The sequence below is a fragment of the Talpa occidentalis genome, unplaced genomic scaffold, assembly GCF_014898055.3.
Source record: "Talpa occidentalis isolate TD23 unplaced genomic scaffold, MPIMG_talOcc4v2.1 talOcc4.11, whole genome shotgun sequence".
Lineage (NCBI taxonomy): Eukaryota > Metazoa > Chordata > Mammalia > Eulipotyphla > Talpidae > Talpa > Talpa occidentalis.
The window spans coordinates 75,949,154-75,974,899 of NW_023601104.1; the positions used below are offsets into that span (position 1 = coordinate 75,949,154).

At 45.7% G+C, this 25,746-nt stretch overlaps 1 protein-coding gene across 4 annotated transcripts in view; it reads left to right on the top strand.

Annotated features, from left to right (window-relative positions):
- SMOC1 (SPARC related modular calcium binding 1) overlaps nt 1-25,746 on the top strand; it is a 189,555-nt gene that overhangs the window by 1,273 nt on the left and 162,536 nt on the right. For 3 of the 4 annotated variants that reach the window (XM_037503589.2, XM_037503591.2, XM_037503590.2), the window contains exon 1: nt 1,245-1,714. The exons of the other annotated variant lie outside the window; for it this stretch is intronic. The gene's annotated coding sequence lies outside the window, so the exon portion shown is untranslated. Of the gene's footprint in view, nt 1-1,244; nt 1,715-25,746 lie in introns of those variants that run through there. 4 annotated transcript variants of the gene reach the window in all.

Sequence of the window (25,746 nt, forward strand, 5' to 3'; positions counted from 1 at the left end):
CAAATGCGAGGGAGGATGAGAGGATTCACCAGACACAGAGCGGGGAACAGAACAGGCAGATTGACTGAAACATGCTGCTGAGGGGAGCAGCGGGCGAGACAGGAGAGGTCTGCCACGCCATGTGGGACCCTTGCTGTCTGGCCAGGATCAAACCAGTGCTGCAGAGGTTGCGGATAGCTTCACAGTGCTGCGCTCAACTACCTGTGCCACGAGAGGAGACCCAAGATGCCCTTTTTGATAAAGACAAGTCTATACTTTGGAGCAGTTGAGAAAATCATTTGGCTGTGGCCTAACTATGCCTTGATCAATGGCAAAGGGGTTTGAGTTCTTTGCCTTATACTATCTAATGAAAATTCTTTTGGGAGAGGAGAGGTCAGCATGATATATCAGAGGGCAAACTCCAACACCTGATTCATAACTTTTGGCTCCTACTTTGTAATCCCCAATCCTTTAGGATTTGTGCCACGGTTGGTGCATTTTCAGCGTACTCTTGGGAGCAGCCAGCTCGCCAGATTCCGTGGTATTGGTGATCACACTTCTCAAGCTAAATCACTCCCACTAATGTATTTCAGTCTTGATCTTGTAGCACGTTCTTTGCCTGGCATGGTTTTCCCGGACCCTGGTGCAGGATATTCTAAAGCAGCATGTTCTCGCGAGAATGGCTCCAGTTGCCTCTCTGACTTTAGAAAAGATAACTTCTTGGTGCTTGAGTTGATCTGGCTTCAAAGGCAGGACAGCCACAGTGCTGGGCACTGTATGTTCTGACCTGATTCAGGTTATAATTTTTCTGTGTTCTGAGCCTCAGATTCAAGCCGTAGTCCTTGCTCCGTGCCCTCACCTATGCAGCTTTCCTGCAATGCCCACGCCATCCTGGGTGCCTGCTTGTGCACCCCCATATCCAGTGCAATGTTGGGTCTTAGGACCCCCAGCCAATAGCTCCAGGGGGCTCTGCACTACAGCTGCTTCTCCTTCTTATGGGTTGGGCTGCTCCGTTATTACCTTAAACAAAGTTCACCAAGAGTCATTCCTTTTAGGCTGATGCTTCTATTGTGTATGCTGATAATCAGTTTTCCCCACAGAGGGTCTTGGCTTTGTTTTACATCAGTTTAGTTGCCCATGTTTGGAGGAGAGGAACCCAGCATCTCCACTCTGCCGCCACCTTGCCAGACTCCTGTGCTCTGGTTTGGAAACCTCGCTATGTGACTTTCACCACATTCTATGTGTCACATAGGTTGCTAAGACTCCCCAGATTCTACGGAGGGGAGGAACAGATTCCGCCTCTGAATGGGGAGAGTAGTGAGGAAGCTGTGCCATCTTTACCCCTCCACGGGGGCTGTGCGGAGTCTCCATGAGAGTAGTTGCAGGTGGTAGCCATGTCTGTGGTGATGGCAGTGGGAGAAGCTGCTTGGAAGCCCGGGCCTGTGCAGGAGTGACTCGCCTATTCAATAGAGTAACACACAGCATCAAATGAAATCCACGATACAGTAAAAGAATAGCAAAAATTCCCAACAATTGGAGAATACTCACGAGGAAAACACTGCCACAGAGCCGATGAAGACCATCCAAGTGTGAATCCATTGACTTAAATGAGTGCAGTAATTGTCTCTATGAAGCAGACCTGACATAACTTTTAAAAATCATCATTTTGGAATGCCTAATGCAATAGTTGACTCAGGGAAGGCCCATCAAAAGATGCTAATCCATCAGGGAGAAGGTAATTGGGGAATAGGATATTCATGTGGATAAAGGATGATTATTTAGATTAATTATTTTTAATCAATACACAGGAGGTTAGGGTTTGCTGTCAGCAAAAAAGCATTTTGCTGTCCAAAAATGTTTTTGGATTTCAGAACATTTTGGATTTGGGAATGGCGGCCTTGGGAAGGTAAATCTGTATTTGATTCACATAGGGGAAACACTAAAGTTCTGTCTCAAGAAGGAATGAAGTACCTAGGAAGTAACTGTCCCCAGGGCTCTGGTGGGTAGTGGAGGTTCAAACAGAGGTGACCGTTTTTTTCAGGAGTCTCAAGTGTCAAGTGGGGATCTGGACAAGGAAACTGCTAAGTTATTTTCTAACCTGAGATTCTAGGTTTATAGTAGTTGGGGACAGGGTCTGTTAGAGAAGGGAGGGTCAACAGAAGGATTCACATGTCTGTCTGCTAACTCTATGTCTATTAAGAGGATAGCAAAATGGTACCTTCCCAATGTTCAAACTTGTGGTTGGGAAATTAAATCATTAAATTATGTTATCAAATCAACGAAGATAGAAGCACTATCCCATTCTCAGAGGACTCATCCCTTTTCAAAATAAATATCAAACATGCTGAAAGGTAGGAGAACAAGAGGAACCTTGAAAGAATAGCTTGTTTTTTTTGTCTTTTCACTTTTATTTATTTTTAATTTTTGATATTATTTTTTTATTTTTTACATCATTGTTCATTTTTAAACAAACATTGTTCATTTTGCTTCCCCCCACCCCCTCAGGTGTAGTCCCCACAGAGTTTCCTTTCCCAAGGCCCCCGTGCACCATCACCTCAGCCCCCTGTGCTCCTCCCTCCCTCTGATCCCTCTCCCGCCTCCTCCCCTGCAGGATGTCTCTGATTGTCATAATTGTCTGGTTTTGCTTTGTTGTGTTTTGTACTGTTATTATTTTTTTACTCTGATGTCTTATTTGGTTCCCCTATATTCCTGCTATAAGTGAAACCATCTGATATTTTTCTTTTTCCTTCTGGCTTGTTTTGCTGGGCATAATTCCTTCTAGCTCCATCCATGTTGCTATGAATGGCATGAGTTTATCTTTTTTGATTGCTGAATAATGTTCCATTGTGTATATATACACCACATCTTCTTGATGCAGTCATCTATTTTGGGGCATTTGGGTTGTTTCCAGGTTTTACCTATTGTAAATAGTGCTGCAATAAACATAGGGGGGCAGGTGCTCTTTTGAATCACTGTTTTTGTGTCCTTTGGGTAGATCCCTAGGAGTGAAATTGCTGGGTCATATGGTAGCTCCATTTTTAGTAGGTTGAGGAACCTCTAGACAGCTCTCCATAGTGGTTGGACCAGTTTGCACTCCCACCAGCAATGTAGAAGAGTTCCTTTATCACCACATCCTCACCAACATTTGTTGTTGCTTGTTTTTTTTTTTTTTTGATATGTGCCATGAAAGAATACCTTGTTTTTGAGCTTCCTGTGTCTGGAGACCGTGACCCCCAGTCCCTGAGAACTTCTGGGCTTTCTGTTCATGAAGTACTCATGCCAGTCTCTGCTTTGGATGCTGCATAGCTGGAGGCTACGGCAGGTTTCCAGGTGGTCACAGTGACGGTGATAATCTGGGAGCTGAAACGTCAGGTGGGCGCCTGCCAGGGGAGGTGGCGGGGGCGGAGTGGGGGAAGGGCTTTGGATCTTTGACCTTCCTTTACTGGCTGCGCCGATGACTATGGGCTGAAACTTTGATGGAGACGATGCTCCTGGGTGATGCCAGAGACGTCCTAGTGGTGTACGGGGCTTCCTGACCCTGTTGGCTGCTCTTTCCACCCCTTTTAAGAAAACTTCCCAGGGACTCACCTGGCCTCTTTGCAACAATGCTCAGTGTCCTACAACTTTTCCTGAGAACATTCTGTTATCCCACAGACCCCTCAGACGGGGTCACTATCTCAGTGGGGTCACTGGCTCCTACACCACCCGCCTGCATATCAGAGAGGCTGGTGGAGTGGAGGTGACCATCACTTCCTGAAGCACTGCCCATAAGTGTGAGCAATTATTCAGGTTCCAGGAGAGAGTAAAGGGCAGGGGACTAAAGTCCCCAGGGCAAGACCCACGGGGTTCACAGGGTCCGGAGTCCTTTATAGCATTGATTTCTTTTCAGCTTAAGCAAAAGCATACATGTTGCATAGGTGTATTTTACAGTGGGCAGCAAAGAAAGGTAGCTCACAGAAGAAACAATCTTACTTAGAGCTGAGCATGATAAACATTGGTCTGGTGGCTTCCAGCTGGGTTCCTGGAGGCCCCAGGATTCTGGGGAGGTGCTTCTTGAGAGTCCATAAATGCAGGATGGAATTTACTCAAAGAAGTATACAAGATTTTCACCATATAAAGCAAGCGTGCAGGTGAGAGTGGGTGAGCGATAACCTCGGGAAGACCACCCACTCAGGAACATGTGCGCGTCTCCCTGCTAGCCTCGCGCCAGCTCCTCTGGCTGTCCTGAGGGGTTCCCCTCACTTTCATTAATGTGCTTTGATTTGCAGGCTGGAGCCCTGCAACCTCACAGGTGGGGGGTGAGAGGGACCCTGTGGGAGTGCAGTGAGCAGTTCTAGAGTAAAGGCCTGGAGGTTCCAGGTCTGTCTTTTTGCACATCCACGATCTCCTCATGGGGAAATCACATGTTGTGTAATAAGAGGTGAATTTGTGTACATCTGTGGTGTCATTACATAACGTAACAGATCATTTTAGTATCTTTTACTGTTGTTATTGAGGTATATATGATAAACAATTTTTTTCCTTTTGAAAACATGAGTCCATGTGGAAATTCAGTGTTAGAAATTCAGTGGCCAAGTCCTTTGACAAACATGTTTTGAAGACATTGCATCCTGTCAGACCCTCCCACTTGCAAGCTGTAAGGACCAATGACTTCTGCTTGACAGAGGTGTCCATGATAGGGCTCATGGGATGCTCAACATTTTATTAGGACTTGTCTTTGCCTAGCTTGTTCTAGTTGTGTTACAGGGCAGGGAAGAGGGGCAGCCCAGGCCCCACCAACCTGCCTGCTCTAACTGCCATCCACCACATCAACACAAAACATATGAGACTTTAATGGGAAGGAACTTTAATACAATTAGGAAACAATACAGGAAAGGCAAAGAATCTAGTTTCTAAATCAAGCACCCAAAGTGACCCGTCCCCTCGTGGGTAGAAGTCCACCCAAACGGGAGTGGCCCAGAGTAAGGCCCCAAAGCCTGCCACAAGTCTAAAGCACCTTCCAGTGGGGACCCACAGAAAAGGGTCAGGAACAGCCAGACAAGTCTGAGAGGAAAAGAGCAAAATCTAAATCAAGATACAGGCTGCCATTGTTAACCTCCCCACCGGTCTCTCACCTGCATCTCTTTCAACCAGTCCACGACCAAAAGGCAAGCGCAGTTTCTTCACGTGTCTCTAGGCTCCATGTGCCTCCTCCAGGTCTCCTTCTGGCTCTCCATCCTGCTTCCTTCCTTCCTCAGTCTCTTCTGCAACTTCTTGTCTTCTCTTTAGCTCCACCCTCCTTAGGTGGGGCAGGGAACTGGAACTTCCCCTTTTTCCTGGGGACCACCCTGTTACAGTTGCATCTTAAAGGTCCTTAAAGTTAAGCAAACAAGCCCAAAGTTTCCATCCATGGTGATTGCTCCAAGGATGTTAAGTAACAACTAAACTGATTTATTCCTAAGGAAAATGCTACCTAAAAGTGTTCCTATTCTTATCTATTACTGCAGAATTTATTTTCCAGAATATTGTAATAAAATGAGGTTCAAAGACCATACTTTCACAGATCACTTCTATAGTTTAATAGTAGAATGAAGTTCATTTGGAATATACGTATGGGAAAGCGTAAGGAAGGATGTATGTTTAAGAAAGAAATTACCCTGTTTGCCTACTTTTATGAGTTGAACTTACTCCAAACATGGGACCAAGATGTTTCTAGTATCCAGTGGTTACAATCTCCCCAAAGCACAGCTCAGCTCAGTGTGTACATGCATGCATCACTTAGCAGCCCTCCTCGGCCCACAGTTTAAAACCTAAATCCTTTAGCAAGATGTCCAAGGCTTTCCATGATATGACGCCATTTTAGAAACTTCCCATCCTGTAGGGGCTCAACCTTCCTTGGAGGGGAGTGTCCTTTTCCTTCCTGAATGTTCACCATATTTGCTTGCACTCAAGAGGACACTCAATAAGTACCCGTGGACCTCCAGGACACTTTCCACATGCTCGTCGTTCCTCTTTTGCCTGTGTGACTTGTCTTCCTGATGCAAAGATGGAAGAAAGCAGAGACAGACATGGGTGGACCAGATGCTACAGGGCAGCCCCGCTCTAAAACAGGTTGCCTGACTGTGGGTCTTCACCCATGCACTTAAAGGGGACTTACACCGCAGGCGCACACAAAAGGTTAACAAAAGGTTTATTTACAAGGGAAGAGGAAATGAGGAAATGTACAACTCAGGGAGAAAAGAGGGAGATAATTTTTTTTTTTTATAGAGGCATGTTATTTATTTATTTGTTTGTTTGTTTGTTTTGTTTATACATGCACTGGGTACAGTCAGAAGCGCAGGAGGGTGAGAGAATTCACCAGAGCCAGAGCGGGGAGCAGAGCAGGCAGAAGGACTGAAGTGCACTGCTGAGGGGAGCAGCGGGCGGCAGGAGAGGTCTGCGCGCCATGTGGGACCCTCCTCCGGTGGCCGGGGAGCAGCCGGGGATCGAACTGGCGCTGCAGAGGCCGGTTAGCTTCGCAACCCAGCGCTCAACCGCTGCGCCACCGGGGAGGCCCGAGGGAGATAAATTCTTAAATGCGTCCTACCCTTTCTGCCGACCTGGAATCCCAAGTGACCTGCTGAGACCAAACCTGCCTGGCCAAGAGCATGAGCCAAGTGAGTGAGACCCCACTAACATGGCTGGTTATATTCACAAATGCCCACAAATGGCTGCTTAACTCTGCCCTTAGGTCCTCGCAACCCCTTTGGGGATCATGGGATTTGTAGTTCCCAGTGTCTTGATGAAGTGGGGGTGGCTTCCACAAAGCCTGTATGGAGTTTACTCAGGACATCCTTTCCCCCTAACAATTCTCCCCCTTTCACTTTTTGCCACCATTTCCATGATGAAGATCAAATATATGGATGCTGGGGTACAGTCTCAGATGAAAATTATTCTCAGGGTTCCAGTTTGAAAGAAAACCAATCTCTCCAGGTATTATTCATTGTGGAAAGCAAAAGTCCTCCATTCCTGGAAAATAGTTTATCAGTCCAAACCAAAAAAAAGTCACATCTGGAGGCATTAGCCAAAACAAAACAGCAAAGATATCAAATCACAGGAAAAAATATTAAAATTGATATTTTCCCATTTGCCCAGCAGTCAACCAAAGTCCACCCTTCTGCTCCAGCAATGTCAAGACCTGATGTGGCACACACACAGTGATGGGCTGACCCAAGGTAAACTTCTCTGCCTCGTGTAGGAGGTCACAATTGGCAGCCACAGCATGCAAACATAGAGCTCATCCCTTCGTGGTGTGGTCCAATTGTTTGGACAGATATGCAATGGGCTGCATTTCTGGTCCCAAAAATTGGATTAGCACTCCTAGGCCAACCCCTTGTCTCTCATGTACATAAAGTCTGAATGGCTTCCTAAGATCTGGAAGCCCTAATACTGGTGCTGAGATCAACTTCACTTTTATTTCATCAAAGGCTTTTTGACATTTTGGAGTCTAAGACAAAGGTTCAGAGTCCAGGCCTTTGAGAGCATCATGTAAGGGTTTTGCTGTTAATTCAAAATTAGGAATCCAAATCCTGCAAAACCCAGCCATACCCAAAAATCCGCGCAACTGTTGCCAGTTGCTGGGGACTTTAAGGGCTGAAATTACCTGTTTGCTTTCCGTCATCAGGCTCCGTTTGCCTTTCTTAATTTGAAACCCCAAATATGTCACTGTTTCTTTACATATTTGTGCCTTGTTAGGTGACAGCTTGTAGCCACATTCTGCCAGGTGGTTCATACCATTATGGTATTTTCCAGACAAGATTCATAGTCTGGACTTGCAATCAATAAATCATCTACATATTATAATAAGATGCCCTGGTTTAATTGAACCTTCCTGAGATCCCTGGCCAGTATTTCCCCCAAAATAGTTGGAGAATTCTTAAACCCCTGTGGAAGCACAGTCCAGCAATACTGGAGAGTGCTTTTGGACTTAGGGTCTTGCCATCAAAAGGCAAAAAGCAGTGGATCCTGGAGGTCTATTGGGATACAGAAAAAAGAATCCTTAAGGTCTACTACTGAAAACCACCCAAAGTCACCAGGTATGGCAGTTAATAAGGTGTAGGGATTAGGCACAGTGGAATGTAAATCCTGAACATCATCAATGGCCCTTAAATCTTGGACAAAACGGTACTCGCTGTATGGGGTTTCTTCACTGGCAAAATCGGATCGGAGTGTTGTACGGTGAGCAGCAGGGCCGAATGAGTCCAGATTGAAGGAACGTTTTCAAAACTGGCTCATTCCCCCTCAAGGCCGCCTCCTTTAAGGTGTAGTGCTTCCTCCTCAGGATTTTGCTCCCCTCTATCACTTCTATCTTTACAGGCTCTGCATTTTTTGCACGTCCTGGGGTCCCATCAGCCCAAACCCATTAACTTACTCTTTCAACAATTTCTGAAGGTGAAACTTCACCTTTCGGTGGAACATCTTGAGTAAGTAACATCTGGATCCGCAGAGCATGCTCTGGAGGTACCTGTAGGTGAAGCTTCTTATTTTTGGGTGAGAACATAATTTGTGTGTTAAGCTTACTTAAAAGATCACAGCCAAGCAGAGGGATTGGACATTCTTCTATACATGGACAGGAAGCTGTGCTGGAGCTGTGTGGTGCCCTTGCCACCTAACACAGCCAGGCAGCTCTAGGGCACTCAATGACTGTGGACAATTTTTAGTTTTTGATTCCTTTCGGCCTCCTGGCCCCCTGGTACTCCTGGCTGCCTTGTACCTGGTTGCTGCACTACATGTAAAGCTCAATAATAGGCTGAGAAAGCCACCGAGGACTCCAGGACTCTTCCTTTACCCCGGTCTGCATAGGATCATGGATATCCTACTCTGGCTTTCCTTCTACCACAAGGAGTATATTTTATTATTCCTTATGATACACAGATTATTTAGATGTGGAAAATATTTTATATTAAATATAAACATTTAAAAAATCACTGGAATGATTTGGAAATCTATTGCCAGTTAACTCAAATTCCACATGCAACTGTGTTCATATCTGGGTAAGTGTAACCTGTCTTACTTTCATTGATTCTAGGTCAGGAATAGGGGCCTCCCTGGTGGCCAAGGGTTAAGCACTGCCCTATGAAGCAATCTGCAGCCTCTGCAGCACAAGTTTGATCCCCGGCCAGCCAGGGAGCTACCCACATGGCGAGGCAGACCTGTCTTGTCTCACTCGCTGCTCCCCTCAGCAGTGTATTTCATCAGTCTGCCTGTTCTGTTCCCTGCTCCGCCTCTGGTGAATCCTCTCCCCCTCCCGCACATCTGGCCCATACCCCGGTTCTTGTATAAATAAATCTTTAAAAAAAAAACATTGGTAGCATCAAGCTGTATTCAGTAAATCTCTATACTCTGGAAATGCAATCTGTTTGGTGCAATGCTTGGTCTGACAGCCATTTGAAGTCAGCTGAAATTCTGAATCAAATAATCATGACATAGTGTGATCAGTAAGGGGGTCGTGTAGAATCTGCATTTAAGACCCTTACATTTTCCTTGCAGTTGTCCAACTAGGAAAATTACTAAACAAGGCAGAGGCGAGACAAAGAAATATAGGAAACACTTCGCTGATAGAAAAAGAATTTTTAAGCACATTTGGACCTTGTTTTCTGTCTATATGCTTGTAAGTTCTCTCTTTGTTTTGGTGTGATGACAAAAGCTTTATATACTCGAGTACAAGTAGGACATTCCTTACTTGAGCATACGGAATTATATAATTTGTTTTTATTAAATAGAGAATTCCTAATCCAATTAAACATATGCTAAAACAGGCTTGAAGCTATCAGCTTCCCAAGAGCCCAGATGTCTCCATCTGATTTTGGAAAGGCGTGCTGGCTAATCCATCTTTCCTTTCCCTGTAGCTCTTGGAGCCTGTAAAAGAAGTGGTTGCTACGTATTGCAATATTTACGTGTATCATGTCATCATGTCCTACCCCTTAAGATTAAGCAATGTTACACGCTAACTATCTCAATATAAAAGGTGTTTTGTGTGCTGGCAGTCACACTGAATTTACCAAGACAATCAAACCAATGGACTAAATCTTAGCTGCCCTTTGCCAGTTCTGCCACCAGAGGGCAGCAAGTCACCTCTGATGGGACTGCCCTGTGCTTGGGACGCTACATGGTATGGGGGTGGGGAGGAAATAGGGGTGTGTGAGAGGCCAGCAAAGGGTTGAGATGGTGTGTTGGTAGGGAGATTCCTTCGTGGGAATGGAAGAGCTGCTAGACGTATATTCCACTTGACACAGTTCACAGCTGCTTAAAGCCTGGTGTCTAAACCAACCTTTTTGTTGACTAATTTAAGACTTTTTCTACTCATCCATATTTCTTTTTGATTTTTAATCCACAATAATTCTGAAATAATGTAAACTTGTGTTGTTTTCATGGTCCAAATCTTCTCTTCCAAACCCTGAGACTTACGGGTCCATGTAAAGACATTTAAGAACACAAAGTTAGCTTCTTTCCCCATTGCAGATACACCTAGAACATTTACTCAGGACCTCATTTGTACCAGGCATTTTCCATCCCTGGACCCTTTTAGTTCTCACAACAGCTCTGTGAAATGGTTATCATGGGACCCATTGTACAGATGACGAAACAGAGACCTAGATTGAAGTAATCGGTCCCAACAGCGGTCAGGTTCTGAAGGGCAGTTCTGCCCCCTCCACACTCATGCATGCATCGCAGACTCTCCGCTTTGGCACTGTTAACATTCTGGGGGGGATCATTTTCTGTTGGCAGGTAGGGGTGCAGGCATTTCCCTGTGTGTTGTGGGATGTTTAGCAGCATCTCTGACCTCTTCACAGTAGAGTCATAGCACCCCTTTTTCCCACTGTGACAACCCAAGATGTCTTGACATTGCCAGATGACCCCGGGGCACACACCCGTCACCAGCTGAGAATCGCTGATTCTGGTGGTTCGGACCGGAGCACCTTAGAGTAGGGAGGTAGAGCTCTGCAGGCACTGGCTTTTCGAGGGTCCTGCTCTTGCTCCCTTTCACCGCTGCTCCCCCAGCAGGGTGAGGAGTTCAAGGAGACATGCCCACCTGGAACAACCCGCCTTTTTTTTTTTTTTTTTAATATTTATTTATTGGGCCTCCCCTGGTGGCTCAGCGGTTGAACGCTGGTCTGTGAAGCTGCCTGCAGCCTCTGCAGCGCTGGTTCGATCCCCGGCCACTGGCAAGGGTCCCACATGGCGTGCAGACCTCTCCTGCTGCCCGCTGCTCCCCTCAGCAGTGTACTTCGGTCCTTCTGCCTGTTCTGCTCCCCGCTCTGGCTCTGGTGAAGTCTCTCACCTTCCCGCACTTCTGACTGTACCCAGTGCTGAATAAATAATTAAACAAACAAACAAACAAATAAATAAATAAAAATAAATAAAATATTTATTTATTTATGCATACAAGAACTGGGGTGTAAGCCAGAGGTGTGGGGGTTGAGAGGATTCACCAGAGACAGAGTGGGGAACAGAACAGGCAGACTGACTGAAATACATTGCTGAGGGGAGCAGTGGCCGAGGCAGGAGAGGTCTGCTGTGCCATGTGGGTAGCTCCCTGGCCAGCCGGCCTGGGATCTAACTCGTGCTGCAGTGACTGGTGATAGCTTGATAGCACTGTCTTTAACCGCTGTGTCACCAGGGAGGACTCAACCCCACCTTTCTGAACCATCTTGTGTTTTCCAGCCTGTGTGGGCTGACAGTTCACCCCCTGAGGGGCGGCCCTGGTCTACTGCCTGGGGAGGGAGCTGGACTGAGCTGGACTGCTGGCTAGGTTATTTGGACACCAGACAAGCATGCAAGCCTCCCCTGATGAAGGATGTGTCAGAGGTGGGAGGAAGAGGGTGGTAGGCTCTGGGCAGGGGCCTCTATTTGTGTCTTGACTCTGCCTGTAAATATCAGGGCTGATCTGTTCCAGACCCGGATGCTGGTGTGGCTGGTGGGAGATGTGGCTGTAGCTCACACATCTCTGCTACACAGTTTTTGGTTTGAAGGCCTCAGAATTGCCCTAGATGCCAACATAAAAGACTTTTAGGGCTCCAGACTATGTCTAGACTAGAATCACATTTTCTGAGATAAAATTTTCATTATACTTCTCATTTAGTGGTCATTTCCCACCAAAAAGCACTTGCCATTTTCCTCCTGGAAGAGCAGGAAGGAGTCAAACCAATATTTTTTATTTTTATTATTTTAAAAAGATTTATTTATTCAAGAACCGGGGTACAGGCCAGATGCGCGGGAAGGTGAGAGGATCTACCAGAGACAGAGCAGGGAACAGAACAGGCAGACTGACGAAATACACTGCTGAGGGGAGCAGCGGGCGAGACAGGAGAGGTCTGCCGCGCCATGTGGGACCCTCTCCTGCTAACTGGGATTGAACTGGCGCTGCAGAGGCTGCAGACAGCTTCACAGCGCGGTGCTCAACCCTCTACACCACCAGGGGAGGCCCAGGAGTCAAACCAATAAAGGCACATGGAGAACAAGCCAGCTCTGTCATTCCTGCTGAGGGGTTCTTACCCATGGCAGCCTTTTATGAGTATATTTAGCTCTGCAAAGTAGTTGTCAAAAATATGGTTCCCTCTGCAAAATGAATGATCTTTATTTTCTTCACATTGAAATGACTTCTAGGTATACTTGGTAACAAGTAATATAAATATGGAAATGTGTTTTTTGTGAACTCATTTGGAGTTAAAGTGTACTCCTAAATTCCATTCATGGATATTCATGTTTTCTTTTTTTTAAATATTATAAATAATGCATCTCAGCCAGTGGAAGACTGGTTATTCTTTATTTTTAGTATCCACTTGCTGGAAGCCAAGGCAACCAATACAACTGTACCAAGGTAAAAGGATGAGCCAAGACTTATCCGTTCATGTAACATATATTTCGAGCACATGGTGTGTGCTAGTCTGGCTTAGGCACTGGATAATAAAACACTTTATTTTATTAAAATAGTATTTTGCAAAGATGTCCTAATAGAACATTAAGTAAAAAAAAAAATCAGCTTTCAGTGTACCCTACAATCACACATGCTAGCATGTATTTATATAGATGTAACAGTAACCATTTACTGAATGTTGGGATACACTATGCCTGAAGTATCCTAGGCTTAGCAGTTAGACAGGCTAATTCCATTTAGTCTTCATGTTTATGGGTGGGCATTAATATTCTGCCCACTTGCAAAAGACATGTTTAGGGCTTCAGGAGGTTAAGTAACAAGGCTCAGGTCATACCTCCAACCTTAAGCAGCGGAGCTCGATCAACTTGGACTACCGAGCCTGGGATTTCGGCCAGTGTGCTTCAGAGCTTTCCCACAAATGTGTACACAATGTAAGACCACACGGTGAGACCATGGGAAGAAGTTGTATGTGCTATTTAGGATTATGGGCAAATTACAGAGATTAAATTCTCCAATGTCTAGCTTTTTAAATGAATTCTATATAGTAAATTGGTCAAGTTCCAATAAAGAATTTAAGATCTTGGTTGAGATTGCAGGTAGTTGACAGAATACTGTGGCTAGAACCACCATCTGTACCTACTCAGAGTCCCATCTAGGAATACAGTCAGTCTTTCCAGATATATCCAGTTGTTTCTACCCCTCCCTTAGCTCAGTGTGATACATATAAAGGTGTAGCTCTTTCTCGTTTCCTGCAAAGTTTAAGCCTTGTATTGCGCAACATGAGTGGCTGCTTTCAAGAGAACTTTCTTTCCAGTTTTCCTTTCTAACTTTATTTCTTTATTTATATCAAGGTAACTGATTCTTGGGTGTGAATTTTCTCCTCAGCCATCTTTTTTTTTAAATTGTGGTGAGATTCACGTAACATAAAAAGCCCATTTTTAAAGTGAACAATCCAGTGACATTTAGCACATTTACAGGGTTTTACAACCACCACCTCTGTAAGTTCCAATACCTGTAAGTTAGTCACCCCTCAAGTAATGTGCCATTAGGCTGTTAAGTCTTTTCCATGACCCATCCTATTTTCTTGAATAGATATTTAGCAGTCGGGGCCATGGAACCCAGAGAGAGCATGTGGTCAGGCCTTGTGGAGGAGGCTGCGATGGTGCAGTGAGAGGCAGGCTGTGGGTCTTCTAGATTGTGGGAACGCCCAAAATGTGTTTTTTTTTCTCCATGACAGATTCCTTGCCCCTAAACTGTCCCACTTGCAAGATAAAGCGGAGACCTTGGCGACCCCTCCATGTGTCTAATGCCTGAAATTCCCCGGAGTCTGAAGCCCTGGCCTGTGTGTGGGTGCGCTGTGTAGGGAAGTAAAACTGCTTTATGGTTTCTGCCAGATTTTGACATGCTGCTCCCCTGTTCTCAGCCTGCTTGCAAATAAATAGTTGGACATATTCACAGTGAATTGACCCCAGACCTCCTTTGGCCGGTCACAAGCCTGGGTTTTGCTGCCAAGGATGATGGGCGCTTCCGCACGGCTGGAGCCGGGCTACGTGCTGTCGTGCTGTCCGGGCTGGCCAAGAAGCCCCGGGGCCTGGCGACGGGCGGGGCTGGGATCCAGGGCAGCTCCCAGTTTGTGATTGTCAGCACATAGGAGCAGTTCAGTAGTTCCGTGTTATTTGTCTAAAGGGAAATGTATTCTTAGTTAAATATCCTGTATTCTTTATTTAACACAATTTATATTTAATGACACAAGTAATACATACAAATCTTCCCCCTGTTTGTGCTATTATAGTAAATTTGTTTTCTATTCCATTTTCCATCTTTCACTGCATCCAGGGTGTGTGTGTGTGTGTGTGTGTGTGTGTGTGTGTGTGGTGAGAGAGAGAGAGAGAGTGTGTGTGAATCTGGGGCACTGAAGACGTAAAAGCACTGTCGTCAATGAGCTGCTGTTAGGAGCGTCAGAAACCCACTGCCTTCACTCTCCATTTTTACCCTCTGTGGTTTCTCGGGCAACCCTGGCTGGCAGTGGGACCGGATTTGTTCTGCATGTCAGAGATGAGGTGTGGGGTGAAGCAGGCCACAAATGAAGCGTCTGCTCCGGGTGGGTAACAGTGGTGCCAGGAAACTTGTGTGGAAACCCTGCCCTGTCTGAGCCCTTGGGTTTTGGTGTCTGTTCTAGACTGCGGGGCTTGGCCTCCACCTCCCCACTCATACGCTGAGCCTTCCGGGAGGTGTGATGGTCTTAGCAAGCAGGGCCTTTAGGAGTATTGAAGATTAGATGAGCTCCTGCGGGTGGGGCTCTGGTGAACCTGATTAGTGCCTTTATTAGCTGAGAGATTGCTTCCGCCCTGCTCTCCGCCGTGTGAGGGTACAAAGAGAAGCGGCCGTCTGCAAGCCAGGAGAGGATGCTGTCTCATCAGAACCTGATCTCCACCACCAGACCATGATGTCAAACTTCCAGCCCCTAGAATGATGAGAAATAAACCTCTCTATAGTTGCTTGTCGCCCACTCAGTCCACGGCATTCTCTTAGAGTGGGCTAAGCAGATGAAGACAGTGAGGTGCTGGTGTCCCCGTGGTACCTTGGGCTTGGCATCTGGGCAGCAGTGGGTGAAGACCCCATCTGGGTGGGGCAGGACATTAATCCCAGAAGACCTTCTAGATTATTCCTGGATGGCCAGCTTCAGTTTTCTTTTTCATCTTCCTGGACCAGCCCACCCTAATGACCTCTCCAAACTGCTGGTCTCATAACCCTGCCTTACCTCTGTCAGCCCCTCTTTTTCAATTGTGTGTTTTCTTATATTGAAGTAACATTGGTTTATAACATTGATCTAAGTTCCAGGTGTATACTTTATACTACATCATGTTCACCACCAGAGGTCTAGCTTCCATGCATCACCATAAAATTCACTCCTTTTGCTCGGTTTACCCCCTCCTTGCTCCCGACTTCCTTCCCTTCTGGTGACCACTATTTTGGTCTAGAGTTTTAAAGTTTATTTTTGTTTATTTGTATTGTTTCTTTATCTCCCACATATGAGTGAAGTCATAGTATTTGTCTTTCTTGAACTTCATTTCACTTAGCCAAGTATCTTCTAGGTCCATCTAGGTCCTGTTGTGAATAACAGGAGTTTCAACTTACTAGTCATTTGAGTGAACCATTTTAAAAGTGGATTCTTCAGACCCCATGGCCAGTCATAACAGACATAATAGAGAAGAGCTATACCTACTGCCCCCTGGCCAAATAGGAGATTGGTGAGAAAAGTAAATGTTGTAATAAATGTGAATTTGGGAGTTGTTTGTTAGACATTACTATATAATTGATATAGATGTTAAATTTTTGATTCTTCCCACAATGATAGGTGAAAAATGGTATCTCCATGCAGTTCCAATTTATATTTTTCTTGTTATGAGCAAGGTTGTGCATCTTTTTAAATGGTTGAGAACCATCTGCATATCTTTTTATCTTCTGTTCGTTTCTCTCTAGCCCATTTTTCTATAGAGTTGTTGTCCAATTTCTTCTTTACTTTTAGAAGATTTTGGTATCTTAGAGATTTTAACTCTTCATAATAGAAATTGGAAATATTTTCCTTAGTTTATCATTTGCCTTTTTACTTTGTGATTCATTGGACATACAAATGTTTCCTTTTCATGTAATTATATCAAACTTTTTCCTTATTTTGATTTTCAGATGTAAGAAAGATTTCTGTATTCCTGGATCACAGAAGAATTTGTTCCTGTCTTTCTAGTATTTTTATAGTACATTTTTTTTGTATTTAAATTTCTGTTTTTTTGGTATATGATGTAAGGAATGGTTTCAATTTTATCTTTTCCTTTATGACTATTTAACACATCTCCATCTCTGTATAATTATATCAAGAAAGTATCCACTGACTCCAAATCTATCAAATGTTTAAAAATGAATGGACATTGAATATTAGCATATATTTTTCTACAATTATGGAAAGAATCATGTTTTTTCCTCCTTAGTTCTCTCAATATGATGGATGATATTAGTGAATTTCTTAATATTGAGTTACCTTTGTATCTGTGAACCAAACTCCATTTGGTTGAGTTATATTATTTTTTGTGTTTGCTGTTGGATTTTATTTGCCATTTTGTTGCAGATTTTTGTATCAATAGTCACATGTGAGACTTGTGTGCACGGGCAGTCTTTGTCAGATTTGGTATCAGTCAGGTGCTGAGTGGCCTGTTGAGCTGTTAATGTGACTTGGCAAACTTAACATTCTTTAATTATGGCTGTTCCAATCCACTGCTTTGTGGTTAGTCCTGCCCCTGTACTCTAGCCAGCACCTACCACCTTGCACTTCACCAAGAAGAGAAATCAGTAGAGACTTCCTCCCCCAGTTTTCTTCCTTCCATTTCTGGACTTTTCTCACTCTTATACCTATTTACCCACTCCCTGACCTTCCCTACCTACCTTCTTGTCTTCTTTCTCTCCCTTCTCAGAGAATGTGGTTTACCTGTTTTTCTTCCAGAATGATCTCTCCCTCTATGAGATCAAACCAAGAGAATTCTCTTGCCTCTGTTTTCCCTAGATGATTTAATTTTGTGTGTCTTTAAATGTTCCTTCAACATTGCTTCTTTCTCTCTGCCTATGAACACACATAAGTTCCTCTCTCTAAACATGTACACATTCATGCAGAAGGGCGCACACAAACATGCATACTTGCACCCAACTTCTCATTGGGTTCTACCTCTTTACTGCTTTACTGTTTCTTCTTTTTCTTCCTCCCACACACTTTTGGAGAAAGTCAACTATTGGCTGCTGCCCTGTCTTAGCTTGGGCTGCTGTGACAAAATACTTTAGACTGGGTGTCTCCAACAGCATAAATTTATTTTCTCACAGGTCTGGAGGACAGAAGTCTGAGATCAGAGTGTCAATAGGGTTAGGTTCTGGCAAGAATTCTCTTCAGGACTGGGGTTGGGCGAGGGGTTGATGGGGGGATGGCAGTGGGGTGGTGGTGGGGTGAGAGAGAGAGAAAGGAGAGAGAGAGAGAGAAGAGAGATGAATGAGTGCAAACTCTTTCTTGGTCCCTTGCATTGGCTCCTTTTTCTTGGGTCTGCCTTGAGCATTGGTGCTGCTGGTTTTCTGCTCTGCACCCTCTTCTTCCTGGCTGGGTGATGTTATCTGCTTTCAAAATTCTGCAAACACCCACCAGCAGTCTTCCTTCTAGACCATGAATCAGAACCACCAGTGGGGCTTTCAGGTCTCTCCCCAGCCCCAGTGGGTCAGATTCTCACATGTGTAACCCAGGTCACTCTGTTTACGCCAGCTCCACAGAGGTTCTGGTGAGTTCTAGGATAGAGACCTCTGACCTCTGTGTAAGAGTCCTAGGAGATCTCTTCATTCAGCTCCAAATTCATATTTCTCTATTGCCTGGAAGCCACATAGGAGCCTCAGCTCAAAGGGTCCATAATAAAACTCATTCCTTTCTCTGTCCCTCTGCTTTGCTGCAAAACTTGACCTTTTCTCTTTCTCTCCCTGAGGGCGGTGGCCATTTGCTCAGTCAGGTGTAACAGAACACCCAGCCTCAGCTCTGACCTCCCCTTACCCCACTCCCATATCCAGTGGGTGACCGTACCCTCTTGATCCTGAAATGTTTTTCTTTTTTCATGTCCTCCCTGTTGCTGCTTTAGTTCCGATCCTCATCATCTGCCATTTGACCCTTAGCATTAGATTCCTAATTATTCTGCTTGCCTCCAGTTTCTCCTACTCCTTCAATTCACCCTTGCCTAATTTTCTTTCTAGAATACCAATTGAATCAAATGTTTCCTCTGCAAAAATCCTAGGATGACCATGAAACACCTGGTTATGCTTTGCCACATGGGTTCTTCAGTCCAGGGCATTAGATCACCTCTGTTGTTTGTTCTAATGCAGATTCCTGGGTAGCCCCAACCTCTGAATTCAAAGCTGTGGGAATCTGCAATTTGATTATGCCCCCCATGGGTCCTGATGCACAGTGGTGTTTGGGAGCTGTGTCTCCAGGCTAGATTCTAGGACCTATAGTTGACACATAAAACCTTCCTTCGCTGGACCCCACCTCTGGACAGCCTGGGCTTCAGGACTTTCCATGGCCAGCACATTATTACACCCAAGTGCCACCTAAGAAAGTAAAGGTCTAGCTTCCATGGTCTGCTTCCTTTGCCTTGAAGGCCTTGCCCTTGGTTGTCTCTGTTTCCTTGTTTGTTCTGATTCCTCTGATCAGCTCAGACAAGCCAAGACTTATTAAACCTGGGTAAGATCCCAGAGGTAGAAAGGAGCAGATCTGGGATTCACATTCTCGCTTTGGAAACTGCACTCTTAATCACTCTGCCATGCTGGTTCTAGGGACTGATTGATTAGTTTAGCAAAGGCCCCTCACCATCCTCTTCCTTCTCCTTCCAGCACTGTCTCACAGAGCCCCTCTCCCCAAGGGGTCCTGCATCCCTTTTTATCCTTGCTTTAAATGGAAGACAGCCGCTCTTCCTCCCTGTCCAGAGGCCAGGCCACTTCCCCCTCGTCCACCTCCCCCCATCAAGCTGCAAAGAGGCCTGTGATGAATGGGAAGGGAAAGCGGAAAGGGAGGGAGGAGGGGACAGGAGAAAGAGGAGGCAGCAGTGACTGAGGAGGGTGCAGTGGGGCCCAGAGCGGCAGAGCCACAAACCTTAATTTAATCACGGGGCCCCATGCTCAATTTAACAGACACAAGGGCTCAGAATGGGGTCCCTGTGTGGCAGTGGGGCAATCAGCCCTCTGCAGTGCATGGGAAAGCATTAATTGCGGATGACAACCTGTAAACAGTGGGGATGAATGGAGTGTGCAGGTGTGAGCGGCTGGGGCGGCCGGCTGTTTTCACACGGACTGCGGCTCCTTCACTGCTGACCTGCTCCCCAGAGCCGGATTAGTAGCATCAGTTGGGAAACCGTTGAGGGTGTTGGAGTTTGGCGCAGAACAAGCAGAGAGAGAAAAGGGGAGGTGGGGGAGGGAGTGAAGGGGCAGAGGCCTGGGACATGAGCCTCTCATCACACACACACACACCCACACACCCACCCACCCACACCCACACACACCCACCCACACACACACACGGCATGTGTAGACAGTGACCCCAGGTCAGCCCCCATGCTGCATAGGTCCTGACACCCCTAGTTGTTATTAAAAGTCCAGCCTTGCTTTCCAGCAAGCTAGTGGCTTAGCCGGGGCTTAGACCGGGCATGGCTGGGCTCCTCTCTGCTGTCCAGCTGGGCAAAGGTGGGCAGTTACAGGGAAGATGGAGAGAGCCTCTGGGGGCTTGGTCCGGAGACTAGTTTTCATTTGGGCCTCCTCCTCTCTCTCAGCAGAGCCGGGGATGCTCTTGGGGGGAGGTCAGGCCGTGCTGAGCCCTCTCCTGGACCAGTAGGCTATCTTGGATGGGAGAGACTTGGGTGGTTGTGAGGAATTGGGGAGTTGCTGAGAGGCAAGTCCAGAAAAGCTTGACTATGCAAACATCTTTCATCTAAGGACCCCAAACCTCCTTTGCAAAGCTGTGCCCACCTGGCAATTATACCAACAGGCTGGAGTGTGCAGCCTAGGAGTGGATATGTGCCTGGCCACAGCCGGCTCCTGGGTCTGCCTGGCCAGTGTGAGCAAGCACTGTCAGGCTTGGATGTGAGAGTCGAAGACAGTGAGGCGACCCTCATTGAGTGGATGCCGCTTCCTGGCACCTCTGGGTGTCCTCCAGGTGCAGCTTGGTATGTTTCTGGCCTCTTCCCAGTTCTGTGATGACTCTCTGGGGACAAAGAGTCAGACAAAGAGTCTGCCTCTCCTACAATTCCTAGAATGGAGCTGGCTTTAGGAATCCCAGATACTCAGCCTTGCTCCTGCAGGCAGCGGGGGCCATGGGTAAACCACTGTAGGTAGTTGATTGTCACTGGGCTCTAGAGGATGCTGGCTGCTGGGACGACATGGACAATGGAGGATGTTCCTGGAGGCAGAACGGTCTGAAGAAGCTGCAACAAGCCAGGTGGGGAGGGAGGGCAGAGTGAGCCTGCAGCCGTGGCAGTGGGCCAGGAGGTGGGGCAGAGTTGCGGGACTGGGGGGGGGTGTGAATCCCAGGACTGTAGGATTGTTGGCTACAGGGAGTGAGAGCCAGGGCTCTGCTTTGAATGATGGACTCAGAGGTGGCGACAGCATCCCTGTTCCCGGCAGGAACTGCACACAGAGGGGCAGGTTCAGAGAGACAATGAGCTGGATTTGGGCTGGCTTTCTTCCCGAGGATGACTGCGCATGCAGGTGGATGATCATGAGGAAGTGAAAGCTAAAAAGAGGCCCCAAGGGAATTTCCTGAAAAAGGGCCATGGGACCTCCCTGGTGGTGCAAGGGGTTAAAATGCAGCACTATGAAGCTATCCGCAGACTTTGTAGCATGAGTTCGATCCCCAGCCAGGCAGGTGACCTACATGGTGCGGCAGACCTCTCCTGACTTACCCGCTGCTCTCCTCAGCAGTGGATTTCAGTCAGTCTGCCTGTTCTGTTCCCCGCTCTGTCTCTGGTGAATCCTCTCTGCCACCCCCCCTCCCATGCACACTCCTCTAGCCTGTACTCCAGTTCTTGTATACATAAATAAATAAAGCTTTAAAAAAGAAAAAGAAACAGGGCCAGAATGTTCCCACTGTCTACTATGAGCTGAGGGTCCTAGCCAGGCTAAGTCCCTAGCGGGGAGTGCCAAGCTCATTCTGAATACCTGCTGGGGAGCTCACAGGGTGAATCAGTTGTACAAAGTGTAATAGATTCAAAAGGAAAAAAAAAAATCAAGTTGGCTCTAAAATATCTCATGCGTTAGCTAAGGAAAAACAATTTAACATGCAAATTGAGCTCAGGACCTTGAATCTGTGTTTCTCCAGGTAACCTGCTCAGCCGCCTCCCCCTGCAACTTGTTTTTATTTTCTTTTTAGAGTGAGAAATTCTTTCCCCCTGCAAGGGCAGGGACTTGAAAAGTTAAAAACTAAAGTGATTTCTCACCAAGGGAAGGTCAACAGTAACCTAAGCATAAGGGCTGGGGTAAGAAGCTGGATATTGACTATTATCTGTGTTTTTCTATTTTTGTTTTTAATGATGGTTTCTAGCACAGTGGTTCTGGAGTCAGCACCTGGGATCAGATCCGAGCTCTGTCACTTGCCAGTGGTGTGACTTTGGCAAATGGACTTCAATGCTCTCTGCCTCCCTCTCCCCACCTATAAAATGAGGGTGATGATACCTGTTGCATGGCACATTGTGCAGCTGACAGTAGCTCATGCAGACTTGCTTAGGAGAGTGTCTGGCTCATTGCAACCCGCAGTAAATATTAGGACAACTGGGGGTTTCTCAACCTTTCTTGCTGCAGCCCAAAAAGGTCTCTTCTTAGGGACACCTCTGGCTTTTCTGCTCCATTAGTCCCTGTAAGGCTGTCACATCAGCTTCTCAGGCCCTCAAGATGAATCTTAAGAGTGATCAGGAGGGCCATGCGACTCATTGTTCCCACTCTTTCATCTGAGATGCTTTAGCCCTGTGGTCAGACTTAAATGGTGGTTCCTCCATGTCGGGATTTCTCGAATTAGAAAAAAAAAACAATGATGGACAGACATGGAGTATTCTCTGTTTTGGCAAGTGGGGTATTGAAGAAAGAATCATCATCATTTCATATAGGGACATCTTAGTATCAAATATGTTGAAAGGGGGCATTGGACATTGATGATTTTCGACCTCCAAACATCCATCACCTGTGGTAGATAAGATCCCCTAATTTTTTTTTTGTGTCCATCTCCTCCCCACAATTAGCCCTCACTCAGAAATGGGTGTAAACCAGTCAGAGCTTCTCGTTCCTCCAGTCCCAGCGACTGAGCCATCTGAGGCAAGAAGAAGCAGGAAGGCACCAGGCGCCTGTTGGGTTCTGGGAAAGAGGCATTTACTCCTTTCTGATGAACTCCAGCTGAGAGGACATAATGATAGTGTTGGTGCCACCATATTGCTGGTGCCACCATATTGCTGGCATGTGGAGTCTGACACCAACGTAAGGAAGGACATTATTAGAGCTCCAAGTCCAGCCACACTTGAAGCCTCTGGCTTTTTTTTTTTTTCTTAATATAACCTTTCATTTTTTCAAAACTTTCAGATTTATGGAGAAATTGTGAAAATAGTATAGCGTTCCCATAGGTTCCATATCCATTCTCTCCTATTATTAACATTTATATTAGTGTGGCACATTTGTCTCAATTAATCAACTAATATTGGTAAGTATGGCCTCATTAAGTTTGTTGATAGGTTCGTGGTAATGGCAACATTAAGGGAAATGATGTATAACAAAACCAATTTAACCTTAGGTTAATTGATATAAGCAAGAATTAAGTTCCTACAGCATATTTCTGTCACCAAAACTTCACCAAACTTCTAATAAAGATCCAAAACTCTTCGAGTATTAAGTCATCATTTATACTTATTCATTCATTTTCCAACCCACATATTCCAGTTCAGGGTCATGGTGACTGGAGCCTCTCCTGGCAGCTCTAGGAAACACAGGTTGGGAACCAACCCTGGGCAGACACTCTTCCACAGTAGGACACACTCACACATTGTTCACTCACACTGTGACAGTTCAGATTTGCATAGAACCTGCCATGCACATCTTTGGGATGTGGGAGGAAATAGGGCTACCCAGGGAAAACCCAGGCAGACAGTAGCCCTACCTACTGAAATGGATCTTTTTTGTTGTCAACCATATAATGAACAAGCTGTACATTGTTGTTGTTATTCTTTCAAGTCCATGTTCATTGAAAATTTCCTTGAATGCTCTTTTCTGTTCCAGGATCCTATTAGGACACCATATTACATTTTGCTGTCACATCTCCTGGCTTCTCTTAGCTGTGACAGTTTCTCAGACTTTGCTTGGTGTTGGTGACCCTGACACTCTTAAAGAATGCTGGGCAGGTATTTTGTCAGATGCCCCTCAGTTGGGATTAATTGGATGTTTGGAGGCCAAAAATCATCTATGTCCAATGCCCCCTTTCAACATATTTGATACTAAGATGTCCCTATATGAAATGATGATGATTCTTTCTTCAATACCCCACTTGCCAAAACAGAGAATACTCCATGTATTCAATTGGGTGTTTTTCTCATATCTGGTGTTTTTCTCATAATTTAACTGGGGCTAGATGTTTTTAGAGGAAGACCACAGAAGTAAAGTGCTGCTCTTACCATCTGTCCAGGGCACGTTCCTTCATCATGACTCACCACTGGTGATGTCGACCTCGACCATAGACTAAGGAGGTAGTTGTCAGGTTTCTCTACTTTTTACCCCCCTTTCCATACTGCAAATACTGTGGAGTGGGGAGTTGAAGGAGTGGGGAATTAGCTTCCTTTCCTTCCTACCCCTGAGGATGGGGCATCGCCACAAATCATTTGGAATTGATTTGTTTCTTCTCCCCATTTATTTACCCACTCATTTATTTATACATGTATGGACTCCTGTATATTTATTTCATACGTTGGGATCTAATTGAATACTAATTTATTTATTTTGTTGCTCCGATTGCTCCACCTTCAACACCGGAAACCATTTTGTTGACTCCCATCATTGCTGTCACCTGGACTTTTCAGTGATGTGAGCTGTCATTTTCTTTTAAGTCTAAGTCAGTTTAGAATTTCTGTCACTGTGACCAAAGATTCTTAACAAAATTTAAAAGATGAGCGAGACTTTAAGTCACATTGCTTGTGAAAAATTTCCCACGTCCCCCGTATTTTTCTCACGACAATGCAGGTAAATGACAAATTTACTCCATGGGCTGTGGGATAGTCCAGAGAGCACTGTAATGCTGCCAGGAGACTCGGGAGGTTGAGTCTATGTATGATGCACCTTCCAGCCTTATGATCTTAGACAAGTCATGCAAACTCTGAATTATAAAAGGAGCACATAGAGGAGTGGGAGTTAATTGACATCACATCACTGTGATGTGACCAAGTTTGTGCCTCTCTTCTTTGAACCAGATGTTGGGAAGTGCGGCTGAAGCCCCCAAACTAGGGCTATCAGGTGAAAGACAGTTAACTTTGAATTTCAGATAAATGATGAAGTTTTTCAGTTCAAGTATGTCCCAAATATTGCATGGGGGTATACTGATGCTAAAAGGTTTTTCATTGTTTATCTGAAGTTCAAAGCTGGCTGTTGTCCTCTTTTTTTACTTGCTGAATCTGACAACTGTACTCCAAATGCCCTCCCATTTTTATATTTATTTATTTATTTTAAAGATTTTATTTATTTATACAAGAACTGGGGTACAGGCCAGAGGTGCAGGAGGGTGAGAGGACTCATCAGAAACAGAGCGGGGAGCAGAACAGGTAGACTGACGGAAAACACTGCTGAGGGGAGCAGGCGGCAAGACAGAAGAGGTCTACCATGCCATGTGGGTCTCTCCCTGGCTAGCTGGGGATTGAACCCGTGCTGCAGAGGCTGTGGACAGTCTCACAGAGCTGTGCTCAACCCACTGTGCCACCTGGGAGGCTCCCCTCCCATTTTTAGATTCCTTAGAATTATTATGCTCCAGGGACAGTAGCTGTGCAACTTTGTTCTCACTGATAAAGGAGCATGAACCAGCATGGGGTCCTGGGAAGACTCTCCCGAGTTCCAATCTCTGCTCCACAGCTTTGGAATTGTTGCTTAACTATCCTGAGCTCAAGTTTCCATACTTCATTGTGCAATGGGTTGATCATTCACAGGTGCCCTTGTAGGGTTTCCATGTGAATGAAATGAGCAATGGGTCTACATCTAGTGGGCACTCAGTCAGTGGCGGCTGCCCTTGATGTTACCCTACGCTAAACACATGAACACAACGTCCTGAGAGGGCAAGAGAAGAGACTCAAGGT